At 45.7% G+C, this 26,536-nt stretch overlaps 1 protein-coding gene and 1 long non-coding RNA gene across 3 annotated transcripts in view; one reads left to right on the top strand and one right to left on the bottom strand.

Annotated features, from left to right (window-relative positions):
- LOC139274112 (uncharacterized) overlaps positions 1–26,536 on the bottom strand; it is a 438,299-nt gene that overhangs the window by 217,941 nt on the left and 193,822 nt on the right.
- Positions 20,181–26,536, top strand: part of LOC139273692 (uncharacterized) — a 52,535-nt gene continuing 46,179 nt past the window's right edge. For both annotated transcript variants that reach the window (XR_011595298.1, XR_011595297.1), the window contains exons 1-2: positions 20,181–20,286; positions 20,891–21,056. This is a non-coding gene — a long non-coding RNA (uncharacterized lncRNA). The remainder of the gene's footprint in view (positions 20,287–20,890; positions 21,057–26,536) is intronic.

The raw sequence follows: 26,536 nt of genomic DNA, 5'->3' as shown, positions 1-26,536 counted from the left end.
GGGGCGGCGAAGGGGAAGGGAGGGGCGAAGGGAGGAGGGCGAAGGGAGGGAGGGGCGAAGGGAGGGAGGGGCGAAGGGAGGGAGGGCGAAGGGAGGGAGGGGAGAAGGGAGAGAAGGGAGGGAGGGAGGGGAGAGAGAGAAGGGAGGGAGGAGGGGGAGAAGGAGGGAGGGAGGGGGAGAAGGGAGGGAGGGAGGGGAGAAGGGAGGGGAGGGAGGGGGAGAAGGGAGGAGGGGGAGAAGGGAGGGAGGGAGGGAGGGGGAGAAGGGAGGGAGGGAGGAGAGAGGAGAGGGCGGCTGAACGGGCCTGGCTGGCCGGGCCCCAAGACTTTGGGCAGGGCCGCTCCCAGCACCGAAGTTCAAGGTCGGTGGCTGTTGGTCGGGTTGGGTCCTGGGGGGGTGGGGAAGCGGGGGTCGGGTCAGGTCCCGGTGGTGGGGGGGTGAAGCGGAGCTCGGGTCGGGTGTGGTCGGGGGGGGGGGTGGGGCAGAGCGGGAGTCGGGTCGAGTACGGGGCGGGGGTGCGGGAGTCGAGTCGGGCGGGAGGGGCGAATTCGGGTCAGGTCCAGCGCGGGGGGCGGCGGGGAAGGTGTCAGGTCCGGGTGGGGGGCGGGTTTGAGAGAGCCAGCTGAAGGGAGGAAGCAATAGCTGGGCGAGGGAGCTGCAGCCTGATCCACGTCGCCCCAGTGAGCCCATTCGGACAGGGCTCGGGGTGGCGTGCTTTGGGCCCCTCCCACACAGTTTTGGGCGCCCACTGTCGTGCGCCTGTGCAGAGGTTCCGGCACTGTTTTCAGCGCAGGGACCTGGCTCCGCCCCCCACCGCTCGTGCTGCGCCGCGCCCAGCTCCAGAGGACCTGCAGGGAGCCGGAGAATCTTTAAGTATTTTTTAGGTGCACTTTTGGGCGCGAGAAACAGACGTCTAGGGGCTAGGCACGGCCCGAAACTTGGGCCCTTTAGACCTAAAAAGGATACAAGAAGGTACTTTGTAAATGATGAAAAGCTAAAAACAGTGGAGGTCCAAAGAGACTTGGGAGTCCAGGTGCAGAGATCATTAAAATGTCATGAACAAGAACAGAGAATAATCATAAAGGCTAAAGGAAGGCTTTTACATCTCGGAGCACTAGAATACTCGGGGGTCAAAGTTATGCTGCAGCTATACAAAGCCCTGGTTAGCCAACACCTGGAGCACTGAGAGCAGTTCTGGGCACCATGCCTTAGGAAGGTTATATTGGCCTTGGAGAGTACAGCGTCGATTTACCAGAATGATACTCAGACTCCAAGGTTTAAGGTATGAGGAAAAATTGCACAAATTAGGACTGTATTCATTAGAATTTAGGTTAAGGGCTGATCTGATCGAAGTTTAAGATATTAAGCGGAACAGATGGGGTAGATAGAGAGAAACTATTTCTGCTGGTTGGGGATTCTAGGACTCGGGGCATAGTCTAAAAATTAGAGCCAGAATTTTTAGCAGTGAAATGAGGAAACACATTTGTACATAATGAGTGGTAGAAGTTTGGAACTCGCTTCCTCAAGCACCAATTGATGCTAGGTCAGTTGTTAATTTTAAATCGGAGATTGATAGCTGTTTGTTAACTAAAGGTATTAAAGAATCTGGTCAAAGGTGGGTATATGGAGTAAGGTCGCAGATCAGCCAGGATCTCATTGAATGGGGGAAACAGGCTCGAAGGGCTCAATGGCATACTCCTGTTCCTATGGAGCAGTTGCCAGGACTGGTGAACTAATCCAAATAGAGATTCATTTGCTGAGACTCTGCAGCAGTTGTTTTCTGCTGTTAAATATCAGAATCAAATTGATCAGAATGCACCAATTGAAGCAGAAAATTCAGCACTTTCTGGGGAGGTGAATGGCCGAGACACATTGATACTGAACTGTGTTTAGTGAGCAACAGAACAAGGAGGAAGAGACAATCTCACACAGACACATACACACACGTAGAGACATACCCACATAAGCACATACACAAGCACGCACACATTCATATATCAAAATATATACATAAACACATACACAGCCACAAAGATTGACACACATACACTTTTCTAACTGGCGAGAAGCTCGGAGCTGTGGATGAGCAGAGATTTTTCAGAGCAGGGGTATAAAAGGATACGGAGGTAAAGCAGGTGGAAGGAGTTAAGAGACAGATCAGCCCTGATCTCACTGAATGGGGGAACAGGCTCGAGGAGCTGAATGGCCTGTTCCTGTTCCGATGTTCCTTCCTCCACTTTATCTCCAGTGTCACCATCAAGCACTCCCAGGGCACATACAATACTGAGCACATCCTCATTACCTTGGCATTACTACTGTCACTCTGTCCCCAGCCCTACTCCAGACCATTTCTGTTCCTGAATTTATAAACTAGGAAAACTTAAACGATAAATCCTCAGGACTGGATGAATTGCATCCGTGCAAACTAAACCATGCAAAGGAAGAGCCCATCGAGAGAATTGTGTTCAGTTCTGGACCTCACGAATGATGTATTAGCTTTGGCGGGGGTGCAGTACAGATTCAGCAGATTGATACCGGGGCTAAAAGGGTTAAATTATGAGGACAGGTGGCATAGACAAGTCTTTTACTTCCTTGAAGATAGAAAATGAAGGATGATATCATTGACATTTTAAGATGACAGAGAGATACTATTTCATCTGGTGGAAGAGTCCAGATCAAGGGGAATAAACTTAAAATTAAAGCTAGGCCGTTCAAGGGTGAGGCCAGGATGCACTTCTTCACACAAAGGTCAGTCGCAATCTGGAAATCTCTCCCTCAAAAATCTGGAGCTCAACTAAAACATTCAAGACTCAGACTGACTGATTTTTGTTAGGTTGGGTTCAGTGTCTGTATATTGACACACAAAGACAAACACACACACACAGACATGCTGAAACACACACATGGGTTAAGGGCGTAGGTGGATTGAAAGGGTTTAAGCAGACTTTTAAAGGCACTTGTTCGTCAGTTCCTCTGTCGATTTCGGGCCTGGTTTGGTACAAATCTGACCTCTCACCAAGGACTCTGTTTGAACTCCCCACATTCATTTCACACAAGTCCTTCAGATTGGCAGGGGTGAAAGGTCAGTGTTTTGACCTTCTGTGACACCGCTGACAGCTGAAGATTGTTTCGAGTGCTGTACCATGTCTTTTCAGAATTCACTATAGAATTACATAGTATTTACTGCACAGAAACAGGCCATTCGGCCCAACATGTCCATGGCGGTGTTTATGCTCCACACGAGCATTCTCTCACCTTACTTCACCTCACCCTATCATATCCTTCTATTCCTTTCTCCCTCATGTACGTATCTAGCTTCCCCTTAAAGGCACTCTGCTACTCACCTGAACTCCACGTGCGAGCAAGCTCTACATTCTAACCACTCTCTGGGTAAAGAGGTTTCTCCTGAATTCCTTATTGGATTTATTAGTGACTATCTTATATTTAGTCCCTAGTTTTGGACTCCCACAAGTGGTAACATCTTGTCTACATCTACCCTAACAAACAGCTACATAGAGATCTATATATATATATTTATATATATATATATATATATATAAAGATCTCTATGAGCCTTCTCTTTTCGAGAGAAAGAGCCCCAGCATGTTCAGCCATTCTGGATACTGAAAACCTCTCACTTCTGGTGTCATCCTTGGAAATCTTTTTTGCAACAGCCACAGTCCAGTATATCTTTTTCATTATATGGAGACCAAAACTGATCACAGTATTCCAAGTGTGGTCCAACCAAGGTTATATATACGTTTAACAAACCTTCTCTGCTTTGCAGTTCTTTTACTCTAGAAATGAGACCCAGTGCTTTATTTACATTTCCATTGCCTTGTTAACCTGCTTTTAATGATTTGTGCATCTGTTCCCCTAGATCACTGGTGGGCAAAATACAGCCCATGGGCCATATCTGGCCCGCCAAGACATTCTATCCGGCCCGCTAGATGGGACAGAAATAGAACGCGAGCCGGAGCTCGAGCTGCACATTCGTCTATCCACTTTCACTTCTCATGAGTCAGTGACAGAACCAAACTGCAGCCAAGGAAAAAATATAGGAATACTTCATTCAAATTAATAACTTGCCAAAGCGATTCTCTCTGGCCGATTTTAAAAGGATTCGTTCCGTAATTCTAGGCGCCAATGGCAGACATCAGTACCCAGAATGCACTGCGTACTAGAAGATGCCCTATCCAATTTAGAGTGGAGTCATGGCTGCTCATCTCCACAAATCTTTTACCGAAGAAAGTGACTGGCTCTGCATCTTTCTTCTCCCGGTACAATGGCAGGGGAGTTCTCATCTCGCACCAATTGGGACAGCATTAGTAATCTTTGCAGAGGGACATAATGATGACTGAGGTGGGAAAATGATGCTGACACAGGCTCTAAAGGGGCTACAGTTCTATTTCACAGCACTGATTTAGAGAGACCAGAAGATACCACAACATTTTCAACTTTTATCTTTGATTCGGTCCAAGTCAGCATGGATTTATGAAAGGGAAATCATGCTTGACAAATCTTCTAGAATTGTTTGAGGATGTAACTAGTAGAGTGGACAAGAGGGAGCCAGTGGATGTGGTGTATTTAGACTTTCAAAAGGCTTTTGACAAGGTCCCACTCAAGAGATTAGTGTGCAAAATTAAAGCACATGGTATTGGGGGTAATGTTCTGACGTGGATAGAGAACTGGTTGGCAGACAGGAAGCAAAGAGTAGGAATAAACAGGTCCTTTTCGGAATGGCAGGCAGTGACTAGTGGGGTACCGCAAGGTTCAGTGCTGGGACCCCAGCTATTTACAATATACATTAATGATTTAGACGAAGGAATTGAATGTAATATCTTCAAGTTTGCAGATGACACTAAGCTGGGTGGCAGTGTGAGCTGTGAGAAGGATGCTAAGAGGCTGCAGGGTGACTTGGACAGGTTAGGTGAGTGGGCAAATACATGGCAGATGCGGTAGGTATAATGTAGTTAAATGTGAGCTTATTCACTTTGGTGGTAAAAACAGGAAGGCAGATTATCTGAATGGTGACAGGTTAGTAAAAGGGGAAGTGCAACGAGACCTGGGTGTCATGGTACATCAGTCATTGAAAGTTGGCATGCAGGTACAGCAGGTGGTGAAGGCGGCAAAAGGCATGTTGTCCTTCATAGCGAGAAGATTTGAGAATAGGAGCACGGAGGTCTTACTACAGTTGTTCAGGGCCTTGGTGAGGCCACACCTTGAATATTGTGTACAGTTTTGGTCTCCTAATCTGAGGAAGGACATTCTTGCTATTGAGGGAGTGCAGCGAAGGTTCACCAGACTTATTCCTGGGATGACAGGACTGACATATGAAGAAAGACTGAATCGACTCGGCTTATATTCCATGAAATTTAGAAGAATGAGAGGGGATCTCATAGAAACATAAAATTCTGACGGGATTGGACAGGTTAGATGCAGGAAGAATGTTCCCGATGTTGGGGAAGTCCAGAACCAGGGGTCACAGTCTAAGGGTAAGGGGTAAGCCATTTAGGACTGAGAGGAGAAGAAACTTCTTCACTCAGAGAGTTGTGAGCATGTGTAATTCTCTACCACAGAAAGTTGTTGAGGCCAGTTCGTTAGATATATTCAAATGGGAGTGAGAAGTGGCCCTTACGGCTAAAGAGATCAAGGGATATGGAGGGAAAGCAGGAATGGGGTACTGAACAGATGATCATATTGAATGGTGGTGCAGGCTCGAAGGGCCGAATAGCCTACTCCTGCACCTATTTTCTATTTTTCAATGTTTCATTTATAAGCAGTACCGGATACAAGTTGTGTATGTAAGATAGCATCTGACTACTACATGAATTTATGGTTATGCAATGTTTTAATGTTTTTGAGCACGGTCCCTTTAAATTTGCTGCACAGCCGGGCACGATGCAGCTGCACAAAAGCACAGTGTCTCTTCCAGTGGCAGGAGCTGGGGATCAGTCTGCGCGGGACCCAGCGATTGGTAAAATATTGGTGGGCGGCACTCAACAGCTCACCAAAACTTTGTTAAGTGGCCCTCCAGCCCAAATAATTGCCCCCCCCTGCCCTAGATCTCTTTGCTCCTCAACACCATTTAGACACTTTTTTCCCAAAAATGGAAGACTTGCATTTATACTGCACCTTTCACCACCACCACACATCTCAAAACAAAGCTTTAAAGCAAATGAAGTACTTTTGGAGCGTAGTCACTGTTGTAATGTGGGAAACGCAGCACCAATTTGCGCACAACAAGCTCCCACAAACAGCAATGTGATGAGAACATAAGAAATAGGAGCAGGAGTAGGCCATTCGGCCCATTGAGCCTGCTCCACCATTCAATAAGATCATGGCTGTTCTGACCATGGACTTGGCTCCGCTTCCCTGCCTGCTCCCCATAACCATGTATTCCTTTATCACTCAAAAATCTGTCTATCTCCACCTTAAGGATATTCAAAGACCCAGCCTCCACAGCTCTCTGGGGCAGAGAATTCCACAGATTTACAACCCTCAGAAGAAGTTCCTCCTCATCTCAGTTTTAAATGGGCAGCCCCTTATTCTGAGACTATGTCCCCTAGTTTTAGTTCCCCTATGAGTGGAAATATCCTTTGTGCATCCACCTTGTCGAGCCACCTCATTATCTTGTATGTTTCGATATGATCACCTCTCATTCTTCTGAACTCCAATGTGTATAGGCCCAACCTACTCAACCCACCTTCATAAGTCAACTCCGGACTCAACCGAGTGAACCTTCTCTGAACAGCCTCTAATGAAAGTATATCCTTCCTTAAATAGAGACCAAAACTGTATGTAGTACTCCAGGTGTGGCCTCACCAATACCCTGTACAGTTGTAGCAGGACTTCTCTGCTTTTATACTCTATTCCCTTGTGATAAAAGCCAACATTCCATTTGCCTTCCTGATTACGTGCTGTACCTACATACTAACTTTTTGTGTTTTGTGCACAAGGATCCCCAGATCCCCCTGTACTGCAACACTTTGCAATTTTTCTCCATTTAAATTGTAATTTGCTTTTCTATTTTTACTGCCAAAGTGGGTCAATGTGAGGATAACCTCACATTTTGCCACTTTATACTCCATCTGCCAGATTTTTGCCCACTCACTTAGCCTGTCTATATTCCTCTGCAGATTTTTTTGTGTCCTCCTCACAGTTTGCTTTCCCACCCATCTTTGTACCATCAGCAAATTTGGCTACATTACACTCGGTCCCTTCATCAAGTCATTAATATAGATTGTAAATAGTTGAGGACCTAGCACCCTGCGACACCCCACCATTCACTGTTGGCCAACCGGAAAATGACCCATTTATCCCGACTCTCTGTTTTCTGTTAGTTAGCCAATCCTCTACCCATGCAAATATATTGCCCCCTACCCAGTGAACTTTTATCTTGTGCAGTAACCTTTTATGTGGCACCTTATCGAATGCCTTCTGGAAATCCAATTAAACTACATCCACTGGTTCCCCCTTATCCACCCTGCTCGTTACATCCTCAAAGAGCTCCAGCAAATTTGTCGAACATGATTTCCCTTTCATAAAACCATGCAGACTCTGCTTGATTGAATTATGCTTTTCCAAATGTCCTGCTACTGCTTCCTTAATAATGGACTCGAGCATTTTCCCCAACGACAGATGTTAGGCTAACTGGTCTATAGTTTCCTGCTTTTTGTCTGCCTCCTTTTTTAAATAGGGGCGTTACATTTGCGGTTTTCCAATCCTCTGGGACTGCTGCAGAATCCAATGAATTTTGGTAGATTACAACCAATGCATCCACTATCTCTGCAGCCACCTCTTTTAAGACCCTAAGATGTAAGCCATCAGGTCCTGGGGACTTGTCTGCCTTTAGTGGCACTATTTTACCGAGTACGACTTCATTAGTGATAGTGTTAAGTTCCTCCCTCCATATAGCCCCTTGATTATCCATTATTAATTCTCCAGTCTCATCCTCGAGGGGATAACGACCAGACAATCTGTTTCTGTAATGTTGAAGGATAAATACTGGCCAGGAGACCGGGAATAACTCCTCTGCTCTTCCTCGCAATAGTGTCATGGGACCTTTTACATGCACCTGAGGGAGCAGACGGGGCTGCGGTTTAACGTCGCTTCTGAAAGACGGCACCTGATAGTGCAGCACTCCCTCAGCACTGCACTAGATTGTCAGCCGAGATTTTTGTGCTCAAATCCCTGGTGTGGGAATTGTACCCACAATCTTATAACTCAGAGGTGAGAGTGCTCCTCACTGAGCCACAGCTGACACCGAGTACGTGGCCTCCTTATTCCACCTACCAAAATGCACCACGTCACAGCTATTTATATTGGAAGTAGAATCATAGAAGTTTACAGCACAGAAGGAGGCCATTTTGGCCCATCGTGCCCGTGCCGGCCAACAAGAGCCTATCCAGCCGTAACCCTGTAGGTTACGACACTTCAAGTGCACATCCAAGTATTTTTTTAATGTGGGTGAGGGTTTCTGCCCCTACCACCCTTTCAGGCATTGAGTTCCAGACCCCCACAACCCTCTGCGTGAAGACATTTCCCCTCAAATCCCCTCTAAATCTTTTACCAATTATTTTAATTTATGCCCCCTGGTTGTTGAACCATCTGCTAAGGGAAATAGGCCCTTTCTATCCACTATATCTAGGCCCTCATAATTTTATACACCTGAATGAGGTTTCCTCTCAGCCTCCTCTGTTCCAAGGAAAATAAATCCAGCCTATCCAATCTGTCCTCATAGCTAAGATTCTCCACTCCCGGCAACATCCTCAAATCTCCTCTGTACCCTCTTCAATGCAATCATGTCCTTCCTGTAATGTGGTGACCAGAACTGCACGCAGTACTCCAGCTTTTTTTTTTTTTAAAAACAGTTCAAGCATAACCCCCTGCTCTTGTATTCTGTGCCTCGGCTAATAAGCATTCCGTTGGCATTCTTAACCACCTTATCTATCTGTACTGCTACTTTCAGGGATCTGTGGACATGCACTCCAAGGTCCCTTTGTTCCTCCACATTTCTCAGTGTCCTACCATTTAATGTGTATTCCCTTTCCTTATTAGCCCTCCTCACATGCATTACCTCACACCTCTCTGGATTAAATTCCATTTGCCATTGTTTTGACCAGTTGATTGATATCTTCCTGCAGCCCGCGGCTTTCTTCATTATCAACCACACAGCCGATTTTAGTATCATCTGCAAACTTCCTAATCATAGCCCCTATATTCAAGTCTATATTCAAGTATATCACAAAAAGCAAGAGACCTAGTACTGAGCCCTGCAGAACCCCACTGGAAACATCCTTCCAGTCACAAAAACATCCATCAACCATTACCCTTTGCGTCCTGCCTCTGAGCCAATTTTGGATCCAACTTGCCACTTTGCCCTGGATCTCATGGGCGTTTACTTTCGTGACCAATCTGCCATGTGGGACCTTATCAAGCTTTGCTAAAATCTATATACACTACATCATACGCTTGGCCCTCATCCACCCTCCTCGAAAAATTCAATCAAGTTAGTTAGACACGACCTTCCCTTAACAAATCCGTGCTGACTGTCCTTGATTAATCCATGTCCTTCAGGATTTTTTCCAATAATTTTCCTACCACTGAGGTTAGGCTGACTGGTTTGTAATTACTCAGCCTATCCCTTTCGCCCTTCTTAAACAAAAGTACCACATTAGTAGTCCTCCAGCACCATATCTAAAGCCAGAGAGGATTGCAAAATGGTGGTTGAGCAGTTATAATGAGGGATGTTCAAGAGGCCAGAATTTGAGGAGCAAGACAGCTTGCGGGGTTGTGAGGCTGAAAAAGATTACAGAGATAGGGAGGAGCGAGACCATGGAATGATTTGTAAACAAGGATGAGAATTTTGAAATCGAGGCTTTGTTTAACTGGGAGCCAATGTAGGTCAGAAAGCACAGGAGTGATGGGTGATCTTGACTTGATGTGGGTTAGTACATGGGGGGCTGAGATTTGGATGACTTCAAGTTTACGTAGTGAGGAATGTGGGAGACCGGCCAGGAGTGAGTTGGAGTAAGTCAAGTCTAGAGGTAACAAAGACATGGATGAGGGTTTCAGCAGCACAAGAGCTGACGCAGGGGCGGAGGTGTGTAATGTTATGGAGGTGGAAAAAGGCGGTTTTAGTTATGCCACGGATATGTGGCTTGAAACTCATTTTAGGGTCAAATATGACACCTAGGTTGTGAACAGTCTTGTTCTCCCTCAGATTGTTGCTAGGGAGAGGGATGGAGTCAGTGGTTAGGGAACGCAGTTTGTGGCGGGGACCAAAGATAATGGCTTCGGTCTTCCCAACAGTTAATTGGAGAAAATTTCTGCTCATGTTGGACAAGCAATCTGACAATTTAGATACCAAGCATGGGTCGAGACAAGTGTTGGAGAGGTAGAGCTGGGTATCGTCAGCGTACATGTAGAAACTGACTCCGTGTTTTCAGATGATATCGCCAAGGGGCAGCATATAGGTGAGAAATAAGAGGGAAACAAGGACAGATCCTTGGGGGACACCAGAGGTAACAATGCAGGAGTGGGAAGAGAAGCCATTGCACGATATTTTCTGGCTACGATTAGATAGGTAGGAATGGAACCAGGCGAGTGCAGTCCCACCTAGCTGGACATTGGTGGAGAGGTGTTGGAGGAGGATGGAGTAGTCAACTGTGTCAGAGGTGCAGCAGAGGTTAGAACCTAAAGCAAGTTTTCCTATATTAACAGTGACTCCAATCCACTTATGTTACGGTATAAGAACACACAAAATAGGAGGCGGCCATTCGGCCCCTCGAGCCTGATCCACCATTCAATATCATAGCTGATCTTCTACCTCAACTCCACTTTCCTCATATCCCTTCATCCCTTAATATTCAAAAAAGTGCATCAACCTCTGTCTTGAATATACTCAAAGACGGAGCATCCATAGCCCTTTGGGGTAGAGACTTCCAAAGATTCACCATCCTCTGAGTGAAGAAATTTATCTTCATCTCAGTCCTAAATGGGCAACCACTCATTCAGAGATTGTGACTCCTGGTTCTAGACTCCCAGCCAGAGGAAATATCCTTGCTGCATCTACCCTGTCAAGCCCTGTAAGAATTGGGTATATTTTAATTAGATCACCTCTCATTCTTCTAAACTACAGAGAATATAGGCCTAATCTACTCAATCTGTCCTCATAGGACAATCCCCCCATCCCAGGAATCAGTCAGGTGAACCTTCATTCCTCAATGGCAAGGATATCCTTTCTTAGGTAAGGAAACCAAAACTGTACACAATACTTCAAATGTGGTCTCACCAGGGCAGTATGTAATTGCAGTAAGACATCTTTACTCTTATACTCAAACCCTCTTATAATAAAAGATAAACATACCATTTGCTGTCTTAATTGCTTCCTGTACCCACATGTTAACTTTCAGTGATTCATATACATGGACACCCAGGACCCTCTGAACAACAGCATTTTCCAATCATTCAGCATTTACAAACTACTCTGCTTTTCTATTTTTCCTACCAAAGTGGATAACTTCACATTATATTCCATTTTCCATCTTCTTGCCCACCTCACTTAGCCCATCTATATCCCTTTGACGTTTCTTTGCATTTTGCATCATCCTCACAACTTACATTCCCACCTAGCTTTGTATCATCAGCAAACTTGGATATCATCCAAATCATTGATATATATTGTGAATAGCTGGGGCCCAAGCCCTGATCCTTACGGTACCACTCCACGAGTTACAGGCTGCCAACCCGAAAATTACCCGTTTATTCCTACTCTGTTTTCTGTCCGTTAATCAATCCTCAATCCATGCTCGTGTCCACAGTAAATGACACAAGGTCAGCCCGCTGAATGGAACCTCGGGCACCCTGAGCTTGATCTCCGGTGTCTCCAGTCCTGATTGCCCCCTTACATCAGTCTCCCCTCACTTTTATACCCTGCAGTGATTCATCTCTGGCACCGGACTCTTCTTTGTCTTCTCTGCTGGGTTTTGGCAAGAAGCTGGGAAAAGACAGCTGGAACTTCTCTAATCTGTGATTTACAAGGACACTTTCCCTGGTGCCCAGCAGTTACTTTTCTTCAGTAATTTTCCGATTATCCCTAAACTCCCCTACCTGCTGTTAGTTGTTCTTTCTTATAGTTTCATAATTATAGGTATAAACATCACACATTATAATCTAACCTATTCTATTACTCACTCGGCTTTGAGCTTATATTGTACTATTTTATGATTTTATAACCAATCCTCAATCCATGCGAGTACATTACCCCCAATCCTATGAGCTCTAATTTTGTTTATTTCTTGTCGAATGCCTTCTGAAAATCCAAATACACCATATCCACTGGTTCCCCCTTATCTGTTCTGCTAGTTACCACCTCAAAAAATGCTAACAGATTTGTCAAACATGATTTCAGTTTTATAAATCCGTATTGACTCTGCCCAATCCTATTATTATTTTTAATAGTGCCCTGTTACCACATCCTCATAATAGAATCTAACATTTTCCTTATAACTGACGTCAGGCTAACTGGTCTGTGGTTACTTGTTTTCTCTCCCTCCTTTCTTAAATAGTGGGGTTATATTTGGTACCTTCCAACCCGCACGAAGGGAGAGAGAGCGAATGAGTGAGAGGAAGATTGACACGGAAGGGAGAGAGAGCTGGATAGAGTGAGATCAAACAGACAGCAAAGTAAGTGAGACAGAGTGAGACTTAAATCCAAAAGGGGGAGTGGGAGAGACAGAATGAGGCAGAGAAAGAGAGGAAAGGAAGAGAAGGTATTGGCCGGGATGGTAAGAGAGAAGAGAATGAGGCAGAGAGAAGAGAGAGGAGCGAAAGAGGTAGACTGAGAGCATAGCAGAAAGAGGGACAGAGAAGCAGAGAAGAGAAAGGTGGAAAGAGTGAGAGACAGTGAGGCAGAGAGAAATGAGAGAGGTAGAGATCTTATTGAATGGCGGAGCAGGCTCGAGGGGCCAAATGGCCTACTCCTGCTCCTATTTCTTATGTTCTTAATAGAGCAAATGTGAATTAGAGAGAGAGAGAGAGAGAGAGAGAAGGTGGGGGGGGGGGGGGGGGGGAAGAGAAATTGAGAAAGAAACAGGTGAAGATATGAGTGCTTCTTCGGCAGCCCCTCCCAAACCCTCGACCTCTACCATCTGGAAGGACAAGGGCAGCAAGCACATGGGAACACCACCACCACCACCATGTTCCCCTCCAAGTCACACACCATCCTGATCTGTAAGAATATCACTGTTGCTTTGTCGCTGGGTCAAAATCCTGGCACTCCCTCCCTCATCATCATCATAGTGAGAATGTGTAAAGAAGGGCTGAGAATGTGGTAGATGGATAGAGAATGTGGCAAAAGGATGGAGATAGGGAATCATGGGAAAATAGATAAAGAAATGCCAAGATGCAGACAACTGCAGAATCGACAGAAAAAAAAGGGGTTACCAAGAGTTGAGGTTGAGGTTAAACACGGGTCATGAGAAAGACGCAAGGCGGCACAAAGAAAGAAAGCAATCCTAGATAGGAGGGGAAAAGTAATAGCTTTTACTGATAAGGAGGAAGGGAAACTAATTGGGTTCTTTACTGATAAGGGAAGACAGTGTAGTGAAGCTATAACTAACCTGACCCTGACACCAGCCCTAATTGAGAGACTTTCTTGCCTGCCATTGGACGTACTCGGGGGGGGGGGGGGGGGGGTGGGGGGGTGGGGGGAGCCAGAAAGGGAATGGATAGACCAAGTGCTAATCAAATGTGTTCTGTTTTGAAAATGTATAACTATTGGTATTTCACGCTGAAAAAAGGACTTGTCCAGAGGAAGGTAAACAGTTTCTGATTGAGAGTGTCCCTTTGTCTTGACAAGTCCCAGCCGGAGAATCTTCAATAAAGGTCTTTTACAGAAAAGGCAAAAAGGTGTTCGCGTCAGTGTATTCACTGAAACACATTGAGGGAAAAAGAATCCGTATTTACAATAGACAGTCCCTCGAATCAAGGATGACTTGCTTCCACGTCAAAAAGTTCACAGGTGTTTCAATGAAGGACCTAAAATTCCAGGTCCCGTATTACATGTTGAAGGGTGGAAGAAGTCTGTGCGTGGATTTTTTTTTTTTTTTTTAAAACGTGTGGTGACCGTTGCACACCAGCCACCACACGGGCTTGACAGAGCTAGGTCTTGGTCCAGGAGCAAGGATTAACCAAAACGACCAGAGACCAGCTCTGCTGCACGGACTTAATGCGCACGTATGTCGCAGTGTGGACGGCCCGTGCTGCCCCTGGGCCCCTCGCCTCTTCTGGTCCCCAAACACACGCCTCTCCTAGGTCCCGATCTTGTCCCGCTACAATCTCTTGCCGCTCCTTCGCCCTGACCTCACCGCTCCACCACACGGACTGCAGCGGTTCAAGGTGGCTCACAACCATCTTCTCAAGGGCAATTAGAGATGGGTAATAAATGCTGGCCTTGCCAGCGAAGCCCACATCCCATGAACGAATTAAAAAAGTCACCTTCTCTTTTCAAGAGGAAGAGACTCAGCCTGTTCATCCTTTCCTAATAGGCATAACCTCACATTTCTGGTATCATTATTGTAAATCTAATTTCCACCCTCGCCAATGCCTCTATCCTTTTTATAATATAGAGATCACAATTGTACACAGTACTCCAAATGTGGTCCAACCGAGGTTCGATACAAATTCAGCATAACTTAGCTACTTTTCAATTCAATCCCCCTGGAAATAAACCCGAGTGCTTGGTTTGCTCTTTTTAACGGTCGCTACTTTTGGTGATTTTTGCATTTGTATTCCGAGATCACTTTGCTCTTCTGCCCCATTTAGATTCTGGTTTTCCAACTAATATGTGATCTCCTTATTTCTGTTACCAAAACGCAATACCTCACATTTATCAGTGTTGAAATTCATTATATGCCAATTCTGCAAATATATTAATGTAATAAGACATGTAGTACAGCAGGGATTAGATACAGAGTAAAGCTCCCTCCACACTGACCCTTCAAACACTCCCAGGGCTTAGACAACACGGGTTAGTGACAGAGTAATGCTCCCTCTGCACTGTCCCATCAAACATTCCCAGGTCATATATAGCACGGGCAAGGTACAGAGTTAAGTTCCCTCGACATATATAGAGTAAAGCTCCCACTATACTCCCCATCAAACACTCCCAGGCCAACTACAGCCTGGTTTAGATACAGAGTAAATCTCCTTCTACACCCTCCCAGGGCAGTTTCCAGTGGGCTTCCGCAGGGCTCAGTAGCTGGTCCCTTGCTTTTTGTGATATAATATAAAATCAATGATTTGGACTTGAATGTAGGAGGTATGATTAAGAAGTTTGCAGATAATACAAAAATTGGCCCTGTGCTTGATAATGAAGAAGCGGTAGACTGCAGGAAGATAGCAATGGACTGGTCAGGTGGGCAGAACAGTGCCAAATGGAACTCAATGTGGAGAAGTGTGAGGTAATGCATTTGGGGAGGGCTAACAAGGAAATGGAACACACAATAAATGGTAGGACACTGAGAAGTGTAGAGGGACAAAGGGACCTTGGAGTGCATGTCCACAGATTTCAGAAGGTAGCAGGACAGGTAGATAAGGTGGTTAAGGCGGCATACGGGATACTTGCCTTTATTAACCGAGGCATAGAATAGAAGATTAGGGAGGTTATGCTTGAACTGTATAAAAAACTACTTAGGCCACAGTTAAGAGTACTGCGTGCAGTGCTGGTCACCACAGTACAGGAAAGATGTGACTGCCCCAGAGAGGGTAGAGGAAATTTACGAGGATGTTGCCTGGACTGGAGAATTTTAGCTATGAGGAAAGATTGGGATAGGCTGGGGTTGTTTTCTTTGGAACAGAGGAGGCCGAGGAGACCTAATTGAGGCGTATAAAATTATGAGGGGCCTAGATAGAGCAGATAGGAAGGACCTAGTTCCCTCAGCAGAGGGTTGAATGACCAAGGGGCATAGATTTAAAATAAGTGGTAGGAGGTTTAGTGGAGATTTGAGGAGAAATATTTTCACCAAGTTTGGTGGGGGTCTGAAACTCACTGCCTGAAAGGATAGTAGAGGCAGAAACCCTCATAGCATTTAAAAAGTATTTGGATATGCACTTGAAGTGCCGTAACCTGCAAGTCTACGATCCAAGAGCTGGAAAGTGGGATCAGGCTGGAAAGCTGTCAGCAAGCACGGACATGATGGGCCGAATGGCCTCCTTGTGTGCTGTAAATTTAATCATAGTGAAACACTCGGTCACTGAGTGTAATACCGAACGGCCCTGAGCTGCAAGATTACAGCGAGTACAACAGGCAAGCGAGGGTTAAATGTGGGACATTGTTTCTCTCATTCTCTGACACTGTCCCGCAGTGTGGGATTAATAATGTGTCTGTCTGTGGTACAATATCAGTGAGAGACTTTAACTTCTGTCCCCCAAGGATAAAAGCAGACTTCACAGGTCAGTCTGGAACTGATACTGTGCATGACTCTCTCTCGCGCTCGTACTGTTTGTGAATGCGGGATACTGTTATTTCACGTGATGTGGACACACTTGTGAGTACAACACTGGCACATAGAAACATAGAAAATAGGTGCAGGAGTAGGCCATTCGGCCCTTCAAGCCTGCACTGCCATTCAATGAGTTCATGACTGAACATGCAACTTCAGTACCCCATGCCTGCTTTCTCACCATACCCCTTGATCCCCCTAGTAGTAAGGACTACATCCAACTCCTTTTTGAATATATTTAGTGAATTGGCCTCAACAACTTTGTGGTAGAGAATTCCACAGGTTCACCACTCTCTGGGTGAAGAAGTTTCTCCTCATCTCGGTCTTAAATGCCTTACCCCTTATCCTTAGACTGTGACCCCTGGTTCTGGACTTCCCCAACATTGGGAACATTCTTCCTGCATCTAACCTGTCTAAACCCGTCAGAATTTTAAACGTTTCTAGGAGATCCCCTCTCATTCTTCTGAACTGCAGTGAATACAAGCCCAGTTGATCCAGTCTTTCTTGATATGTCAGACACTGTTTCTCTCTCTGGTGTTACACAGGACAGTGTGGCACTGTTACTGAGCGTAATATGGAGACACTGATGCCAAGTGTAAGACTGATAATGTGTGTGTCTCTCTCCCCCCACTGGTGTTATACATGAATGTGTGATACTAGTATTGAGCCTAATATGCAGACACAGTTAGGGTGTTTAAGACTGATACTATGCCTGTCTCTCTGCCGCTCACTCTGATAGCTATCTCTGGGTGATGAAGATGGGATGGATAAAATGTCCCTCAGTTTAGGAGGAGAGAGAGACAGACAAAGAGAGGCTGGTGGGGCAGTGAACACAATTTATATTTTCACGTTAATCAAACATATTTGCATATATGAAGGGGAAGTAATGTTTGACAAATTTGCTAGAGTTCTTTGAGGATGTAACGAGAAGGGTGGATTAAGGGGAACCAGTGGATGTGATGTATTTGGACTTCCAGAAGGCATTTGACAAGGTGCCACATAAAACATTACTGCACAAGATAAAAGTTCACGGGGTTGGGGTAATATATTAGCATGGATAGAAGCTTGGCTAACTAACAGAAAACAGAGAGTTGGGATAAATGGTTCATGCTCTGGTTGGCAATCAGTAACCAGTGGCGTGCCGCAGGGATCAGTGCTGGGACCCCAACTATTTACAATCTATATTAACTTGGAAGAAAGGACCAAGTGTAACGTAGCCAAGTTTGCTGATGATACAAAGATGGGAGGAAAAGCAATGTGTGAGGAGGACACAAAAAATCTGCAAAAGGCAAAAGGCTAAGTAAGTGGGCAAAAATTTGGCAGATGGAGTATAATGTTGGAAATTGTGAAGTCATGCACTTTGGCAGAAAAAAAAAATCAAAGAGCAAGTTATTTTATAAATGGAGAAAAATTGCAAAGTGCTGCAGTACAGCAGGACCTGGGGGTACTTGTTCATGAAACACAAAAGGTTAGTATGCAGGTACAGCACGTAATCAGGAAGGCCAATGGAATCTTGGCCTTTATTGCAAAGGGGATGGAGTATAAAAGTAGAGAAGTCTTGCTACAGTTCTACAGGTATTGGTGAGGCCACACCTGGAATACTGCATATAGTTTTGGTTTCCTTATTCATGAAAGGATATACTTGCTTTGGAGGCTGTTCAGAGAAGACTCACGAGGTTGATTCCGGAGATGAGGGGCTTGACTTATGAGGAAAGGATGAGTAGGTTGAGCCGCGACTCATTGGAATTCAGAAGATTGAGAGGTGATCTTATCGAAACGTATAAGATTATGAGAGGGCTTGACAATATGGATGCAGAGAGGATGTTTCCACTGATAAGGGAGACTAGAACTAGGGGGCATAATCTTAGAATAAGGGGCCACCCATTTAAAACAGAGATGAGGAGAAATTTCTTCTCTGAGGGTTGTAAATCTGTGGAATTAACTGCCTCAGAGAGCTGTGAAAGCTGGGACATTGAATAAATTTAAAACAGAGATAGACAGTTTCTTAACAGAGAAGGGAATAGGGGGTTATGGGGAGCGGGCAGGGAAGTGGACTTGAGTCCATGATCAGATCAGCCATGATCGTATTAAATGGCGGAGCAGGCTCGAGGGGCCGTATGGCTATACTTTTGCTCCTATTTCTTATGTTCTTATGTAAATTTGAGGTCATCCAAAACTCGGCAGCCCATGTCCTAACTTGCACCAAGTCCCGATCACCCATCACCCAAAAGAAGCTTCCAACCACAATTTTCCGCCCAAAGTATTTGTTTAATTTCTCTGCCATTTCCTTGTTCCGCATTATAATTTCTCAGCCTGTAGGGGACTCACATTTACTTTTGCTAATTTTTCCTTTTTAACATACCTACAAAAGGATTTACAGTCTGTTTTTATGTCTCTCGCTAGTTTACTCTCATTTTCTATTTCCCCCTTTCTTGATCAGTTTCTTGGACCTCCTTTGCTGAATTCTAAAATGCTCCCAATCTGCCAGGCTTACTGCTCTTTTTGGCAACATTATAAGCTTCTTCCTTTGATCTAAAACTATCTTTAACTTCACTTCTTAGTCACGGTTGGACCACCTTTCCTGTGGGGGTCTTGTGCCTTAAAAGGTATGTAATTATTGTAAATTATGTATTAATTCTTTAAAGCTAGCCATTGCTTATCTATCTTGATACCTCTTAATGTAGTTTCCGAATCTATCTTAGCCAACTCACCCCTCATACCTAAAAAGTTTGCTTTGTTTAAATTTAAGACCCCAGTTTCGGATTTAACAAAATCACTTTCAAACTTAATGTAACATTTTATCATATTATGGTTATTCTTCCGTTGCCAGCACGTCCCATGTACAAATAAACAAAATAAACAAGACTCACTGTTAAAAGTTGTTGCTGTTAATAATCACAAGTCACTTTTTACAAATCACTCCAGGGCCTCACCCCTCCCGATCTCTGGAATCTGTTGCAGCCCACAAGATGTCTGCGCTCCTCAAATTCTGCCCTTTTGACCATTCCTGATTATAATCGCTCCACCATCGGTGTCCGGCCCTTCAGCTGCCTGGGCCCCGAGCTCTGGAACTCCCTCCCTAAACCTCTCCGCCTCTCTCCTACTTTCAGACCCTCCTTAAAACCTACCTCTTTGACCCAGCTTTTGGTCACCTGCCGCAATTTCTTCTTCTGTGGCTCGGTGTTAAATGTATGTGTTGTGTCCTGTAACACTGCTGTGAAGCGCCTTGGGACGTTTTACTACGTTAAAGACGCTCTATTAAGAAGAGTTATTATTAATACTGCAAGAGGGATTGAGTGAGCTGGGAGTCCGGCGCAGGGGCACTGAGACCAGTCCCGCCCCTCAGCATTGACGTCACAGGCGATGTGGGCGGGGCTGTGACGTTTACTGGTAACGGTTGAACGGTCGGAATTTTTGAAATCAGGAGCCACGGAACTACAGAGCTGCCCAGCGCGGCATCATCACAGTGGGCGGGGCTCTGCTGCGCTGCCGGCTCCTATTGGTGGGAGTGGCTGGCAATCTGCTTCATGCAGCCAATAGACGGCCGGGAATTCTCTGAAGGTCATTAATTTATGCAGGAACGCGCTCTGTGGCGGCAGTGCGCATGCTCGGTGCCGCCCTCCCCACCCCCAGTCCCCGGATGCCGCGTAGTTTGCTGCAACCAGCGGTTTGACAATGTCGGGAACCGGGGTCCGCAGGGCACCGGGCTGATGGTGGGCGGCCGGGGCCGAGGCCGAGGCCGAGGCCGAGCGTTCGGCCGGTGGGCGGGGAGGGTACGGTGAGTCTGTGAGGGAATACACCGAACTGAACACACAACCCCGGAGCTCAGGGTTTGGGGACATGCGGGAGATAGACTGAAACTTCCAGTGAGCTCAGACAGTGTGTAACCCGGGGGCCCAGTGAGCTCAGAAGACAGTGTGTAACCCGGGGGCCCAGTGAACTCAGACAGTGTGTAACCCGGGGGCCCAGTGAGATCAGACAGTGTGTAACCCGGGGTGGATGGGTCCAGTGAGATCAGATAGTGTGTAACTCGGGGGCCCAGTGAGATCAGACAGTGTGTAACCCGGGGGCCCAGTGAGCTCAGACAGTGTGTAACCGGGGGCCCAGTGAGATCAGACAGTGTGTAACCCGGGGGCCCAGTGAGATCAGACAGTGTAACCCGGGGAGGATGGGTCCAGTGAGATCAGTCAGTGTGTAACCCGGGCAGAATTCTGGTGATTTTCTGTAAGTCCAGACGGGCGGGTCAGGAATCTTGAGGAATAGGATAAAATCAAACAGAAATACTGGACATATACTTTTCTGAAACATTGGAAAAACACTTTACACTACATTCCACTTCACAACATTAATATTCTTCTAATTTTCTGCCCTGCCATAATTAGATCTCCCGGTGAATGGCGGAGTGATTGAGAAAGTTCCACAGCTGGAAGGAAACAGGGATTGTGGACTGAGGAACAATAGCAGGTGAACCAGCACAGGATTGTGAGAGCACCAACCAGGGAGCCCTTTCTGATTGAAAGCGCTTCAATAGATCGACTGGGGAGAAAGGTAAGAGAAAGTGCCATTTACTCAGATACACACTGGTTCTGTAGACTGTACACAAAGCTACAAGGTAAGACAGGAAATAAGACTGGGAGAGTCTGACCACCGAGCATAATTATCCAGCATGAGGCCGTGCAATGGGATGTGAAGTGAGATCAGTTTCTGTCTCTAAACACACAGTCACAGTGAATCTTGTGTGTGTTTTAGAGTAAAGGGCTTTGATCTAAGAGGTGACTCCAGTTTGAGGCAGAGCCCAGCAGATGGACCCGTCTCTGTACATTCGGTGGGGCTGAACTCACACCGACACCATCAGATCTCAATGTTCAAATATTTCCCATCTGGTGAGAAAGCCATTGGAAAGATTGAACTGGAAGCATCAGAGTCAATTCATTGATCACGATGCACAGACCAATCTGAAATACCAGCATGGCCTACCACTGACAAAATCAATTATTCATTCATGAACATTTGGAATTAACAGAAAATATATTGATAAGTACTACTATTGAAGCATTGATCACTAGAGATATGTAGTATTTGAATATACTGAAACACAGATATGGAGAATTGCAATTTATTGATTGGCGTCGTACTTGACCCCGACATGAGCTTCCGAACCCATATTCCCTCAATCACCAAGTACGTTTACTTCCAGCTCTATAACATCGCCGGTCTCTGCCCCTTCCTCAGCTCATCTGCTCAAACCCTCATCCCTGTCTCTGTTACCACTACATTGGACTATTCCATTGCTCTCCTGATCGGCCTCACACCTCGCACTCTCCGCAAGCTTAAGCTTATCAAAAACACTCCTGACCGTATCCTTACTCAAGAACACAAGAAGTAGCAGCAGGCGTAGGCCATACGCCCCCTCCCGTCTGCTCTGCCATTCAGTAAGATCTCTATTCGATAGAGAATTTCAAAGATTCACAACTCTTAAGTGAAGAAATATTTCATCTCAGTCTTAAATGGCCAATCTCTTATCCTAATACTAAGACCACTAGCTCTAGACTATCCAGCCCATGTCAGTTCTGTGTTTCAATGATATCACCTTCCATTCTTCTAAACTCCAGAGAATATAGGCCTATTCTACTCAATCTGTCCTCAGCCCCCTCATCCCAACTTGTACTAATTTCCATTCACCCATCACCCCTGTGCTCGCTGAACTACATTGGCTCCTGCTCCATCGATTTCAAAATGCTCATCCTTGTTTTGAAATCCGTCCAGGATCTTGCCCCTCCCGATTGCTGTAACCTCCTCCAGCCCTACAACCCTCAGAGATCTTTGCATTCCTCCAACTCTGGCCTCTTGAGCAGCCCCAATTTTCATCCTTCCAATATTGGTCGCCGTACCTTCAGCTGCCGAGACCATAAGCTCTGGAATTCCCTCCTTAAACCTCTCCAGCTTCAAAATGCTCCTTAATACCAACCCTTTTGAACAAGCTTTTAATCCTGTGCTAATATTTCCTTACGTGACTGGGTATTAAATTCTGTTTGCTAACGGTCCTGTGAAGTGCCTTGGGACATTTTACTATGTTCAAGGTGTGATATAAATGCAATTTGTTGCTGATAACTGAAGATATTTTAAATTGTAATATAACGAAACTACAGGCATAGGGAATTGCAATAGACTGATAACTGCAGAGGAAGAGGATTGTTTTGTATTGCTAACAGCATGAATTATTTTAACGTGAGGTGGCCCTTGCACATTAGCTACCACACGGGCTTGGCAAAGCAAGGTCTTGGTCCAATGGCAAGGGGATCCAAGACGACTGGACACCAGGCTCTGCTGCATGTTTCCTATGGTACTGATTCACTGGGGTACAGTTTCCTCTGGCACTGACTCTCACTGGGGTACAGTTTCCTCTGGCACTGACTCTCACTGGGATACAGTTTCCTCTGGCACTGACTCTCACTGGGGCACGGTTTCCTCTGGCACTGACTCTCACTGGGGTACAGTTTCCTCTGGCACTGACTCTCACTGGGGTACAGTTTCCTCTGGCACTGACTCTCACTGGGGTACAGTTTCCTCTGGCACTGACTCTCACTGGGGTACAGTTTCCTCTGGCACTGACTCTCACTGGGGTACAGTTTCCTCTGGCACTGACTCTCACTGGGATACAGTTTCCTCTGGCACAGATTTACTGTGTATCTAATTCGTGCTGTCCCTGCCCTGGGAGTACTTGATGGGACAGTATAAAGGGAGCTTCGCTCTTTACCGAACCAGTGTTGTACCTGTCCTGGGATTGTTGGGACAATGTAGAGGGAGCTTTGCTCTATCTAACCCGTGCTCTGCCTGCCCTGTGAGCTTTGATGGGTCGCTGTAGGGGAAGCTTTCCTCTGAATCTAACCTGTATTCTACCTGCCCGAGTTTTATCTGATGGGACAGTGTAGAGAGAGGTTTACTCTGTATCTCATCATCATCATTGGCAGTCCCTTGAAACATAGAAAATAGGTGCAGGAGTAGGCCATTCGGCTCTTCGAGCCTGCACCACCATTCAATGTGATCATGGCTGATCATGCAACTTCAGTACCCCATTCCTGCTTTCTCTCCATACCCCTTGATCCGTTTAGCCATAAGGGTCACATCTAACTCCCCTTTGAATATATCTAACGAACTGGCTTCAACAACTTTTTGTGGTAGAGAATTCCACAGGTTCACAATTCTCTGAGTGAAGAAGTTTCTCCTCATCTCGGTCCTAAATGGCTTATCCTTCGAATGTGACCCCTGGTTCTGGACTTCCCCAACATCGGGAACATTCTTCCTGCATCTAATCTGTCCAATCCCATCAGAATGTTATATTTTTCTGTGAGATCCCCTCTCATTCTTCTAAATTCCAGTGAATATAAGCCTAGTCGATCCAGTCTTTCTTCATATGTCAGTCCTGTCATCCCGGGAATCAGTCTGGTGAACCTTCGCTGCACTCCCTCAATAGCAAGAATGTCTTTCCTCAGATTAGGAGACCAAAACTGTACACAATATTCAAGGTGTTGCCTCACCAAGGCCCTGTACAACTGTAGTAAGACCTCCCTGCTTCTATACTCAAATCCTCTCGCTATGAAGGCCAACATGCCATTTACCTTCTTCACCGCCTGCTGTGCCTGTATGCCAACATTCAATGACTGATGTACCATGACACCCAGGTCTTGTTGCACCTTCCCTTTTCCTAATCTGTTACCATTCAGATAATATTCTGCCTTCCTGTTTTTGCCACCAAAGTGGATAACCTCACATTTATCTACATTATACTGCATCTGCCATGCATTTGCCCACTCACCTAACCTGTCCAAGTCACCCTGCAGCCTCTTAGCATCCTCCTCACAGATCACACTGCCACCCAGCTTAGTGTCATCTGCAAACGAGGATGACTTGCTTCTACGCCAAAAAAGGATGAGTTCACAGGTGTTTCAATGAAGGACCTAATATTCCAGATCCTGAACTACATCCTGAAGGGTGGAAGATGCCTGTGCGTGGCTTTTTTTAACGTATGGTGGCCATTGCACAGCAGCCACCACATGGGAAACTCTGTATCTAATCTGCTGTGCCTGCCCTGGCATTGTTTGATGGGATAATATAGAGGGAGTTTTACTCTTTATTTAACCCAAGCTGCACCTGCCCTGGGAGTGTCTGATAGGACAGTGTAGATAGAGGTTTACTCTGTATCTAACCTGTACTGTAACTGCCTTGGGAGTGTTTGACGGGACAGTATAAATTGGGCTTTATGCTGTATCTAACATGTACTGTACCCGCCTTGGAAGTATTTGATGGGACAGTGTAGAGGGAACTTTACGCTATATCCAATCCATGCTATACCAGTCCTGTGAGTGTTTGACGGGACAGTGTAGAGGGAGCTTTACTCTGTATCTAACCCGTGCTGTACCTGCCCTGCGAGTGTTTGAATGGACAGTGTAGAGGGAGCTTTGCTGTATATCTAACCAGTACTGTACCTGCTCTGGAAGTGTTTTTGGGACAGTGCAGAGGGAGCTTTACTCTGCACCTAACCCGTGTTGTACCTGCACTGCGAGTGTTTGATGGAATAATGTAGAGAGAGGTTTACTGTGTATCTAACCTGTGCTCACCTAGCAAGTTGTGAGGAGAACGCAAAGAATCTACAAACGAATATAGATAGGCTCAGTGAGTGGGCAAAGCTTTGGCAGATGGAGTATAATGTGGGAAAATGTGAGGGTATCCACGTTAGTAGGAGTAATAAAAAAGCAAATTATTATTTAAATTGTGAGAGATTACAAAATGCGGTGGTACAGAGGGATCTGGGGGTCCTTGTACATGAAACACAAACATTCAGCATGCAGTTACTGCAATTAATTAGGAAGGCAAATGGAATGTTGGCCTTTATTGCAAGGGGGATGGAGTATAAAAGTAGGGAAGTCCTGCTCCAACTGTACATGGTGTTGGTAAGACCACAACTGGAGTACTGCGTACAGTTTTGGTCTCCTTATTTCAGGAAGGATGTACTTGCACTGGAGGCAGTTCAGAGAAGGTTCACGAGGTTGATTGCTGAGATGAAGGGGTTGTCATAATGAAAAAGGTTGAGCAGGTTGGGACTGTACTCATTGGAGTTTAGAAAACGTAGAGGTGATCTTATTGAAACGTATAATATTGTGAGGGGGCTTGACAGGGTAGATACAGAGAGGATGTTTCCCCACGTGGGGGAATCTAACACTAGGGGGCATAGTTTCAGAATAAGGGGTCGCTCATTTAAAAGGGAAATGAGGAGGGATTTCTTCTCTGAGGGTTGTGAATCTTTGGAATTCAATACCTCAGAGAGCTGTGGGGGCTGGGTCATTGAATGTATTTAAGGTGGGGATAGACAGATTTTTGAAAGATAAGGTAGTCGAGGATTATGGAGCGTGGGCAGGGAATTGGAGTTAAGGCCAGGATCTGATCAGCCACGATCTTATTGAATGGCGGAGCAGGCTCGAGGGGCCAAATGGCCTACTCTGCTCCTATTTCTTATGTTCCATACCTGCCCTTGGAGTGTTTGATGGGACAGTGTAGAGGGAGATTTGCTCTGTATCTAACCCATGCTGTATCTGCCCTGGGAATGTTTGATGGGACAGTGTAGAGGGAGTATTACTCTGTATCTAACCCATGCTGTACATGCCCCGGGAGTTTTTGACAGGACAGTGTACAGAGAGCTTTACGCTGTATCTAATCAGTGCTGTACCTGCCCTGGTAGTGTCTGATGGGACAGTGCAGAGAGAACTTTACTCTCTGCATAACCCGTGCTGTACCTGCCTTGTGAGTGATTGATGGGACACTGCAGAGGGAGCTTTGCTCTATCTAACCCATGCGCTACCTGCCCTGTGAGCTTTGATGGGTTGGTGTAGGGGAAGCTTTCCTCTGTATCTAACCCGTACTCTACCTGCCCTAGTTGTGTTTGATGGGACAGTGTAGAGGGAGCTTTAGGCTGTATATAATCTGTGCTGTATCTATCCTGGGAGTGTTTGATGGGACAATATAGAGGGAAA

The sequence above is a fragment of the Pristiophorus japonicus genome, chromosome 9 (assembly GCF_044704955.1).
Source record: "Pristiophorus japonicus isolate sPriJap1 chromosome 9, sPriJap1.hap1, whole genome shotgun sequence".
Classification (NCBI taxonomy): Eukaryota; Metazoa; Chordata; class Chondrichthyes; family Pristiophoridae; genus Pristiophorus; species Pristiophorus japonicus.
The sequence above is the reverse complement of the archived record's forward strand: the minus strand, read 5'-3'. Positions and strand labels throughout refer to the sequence as shown.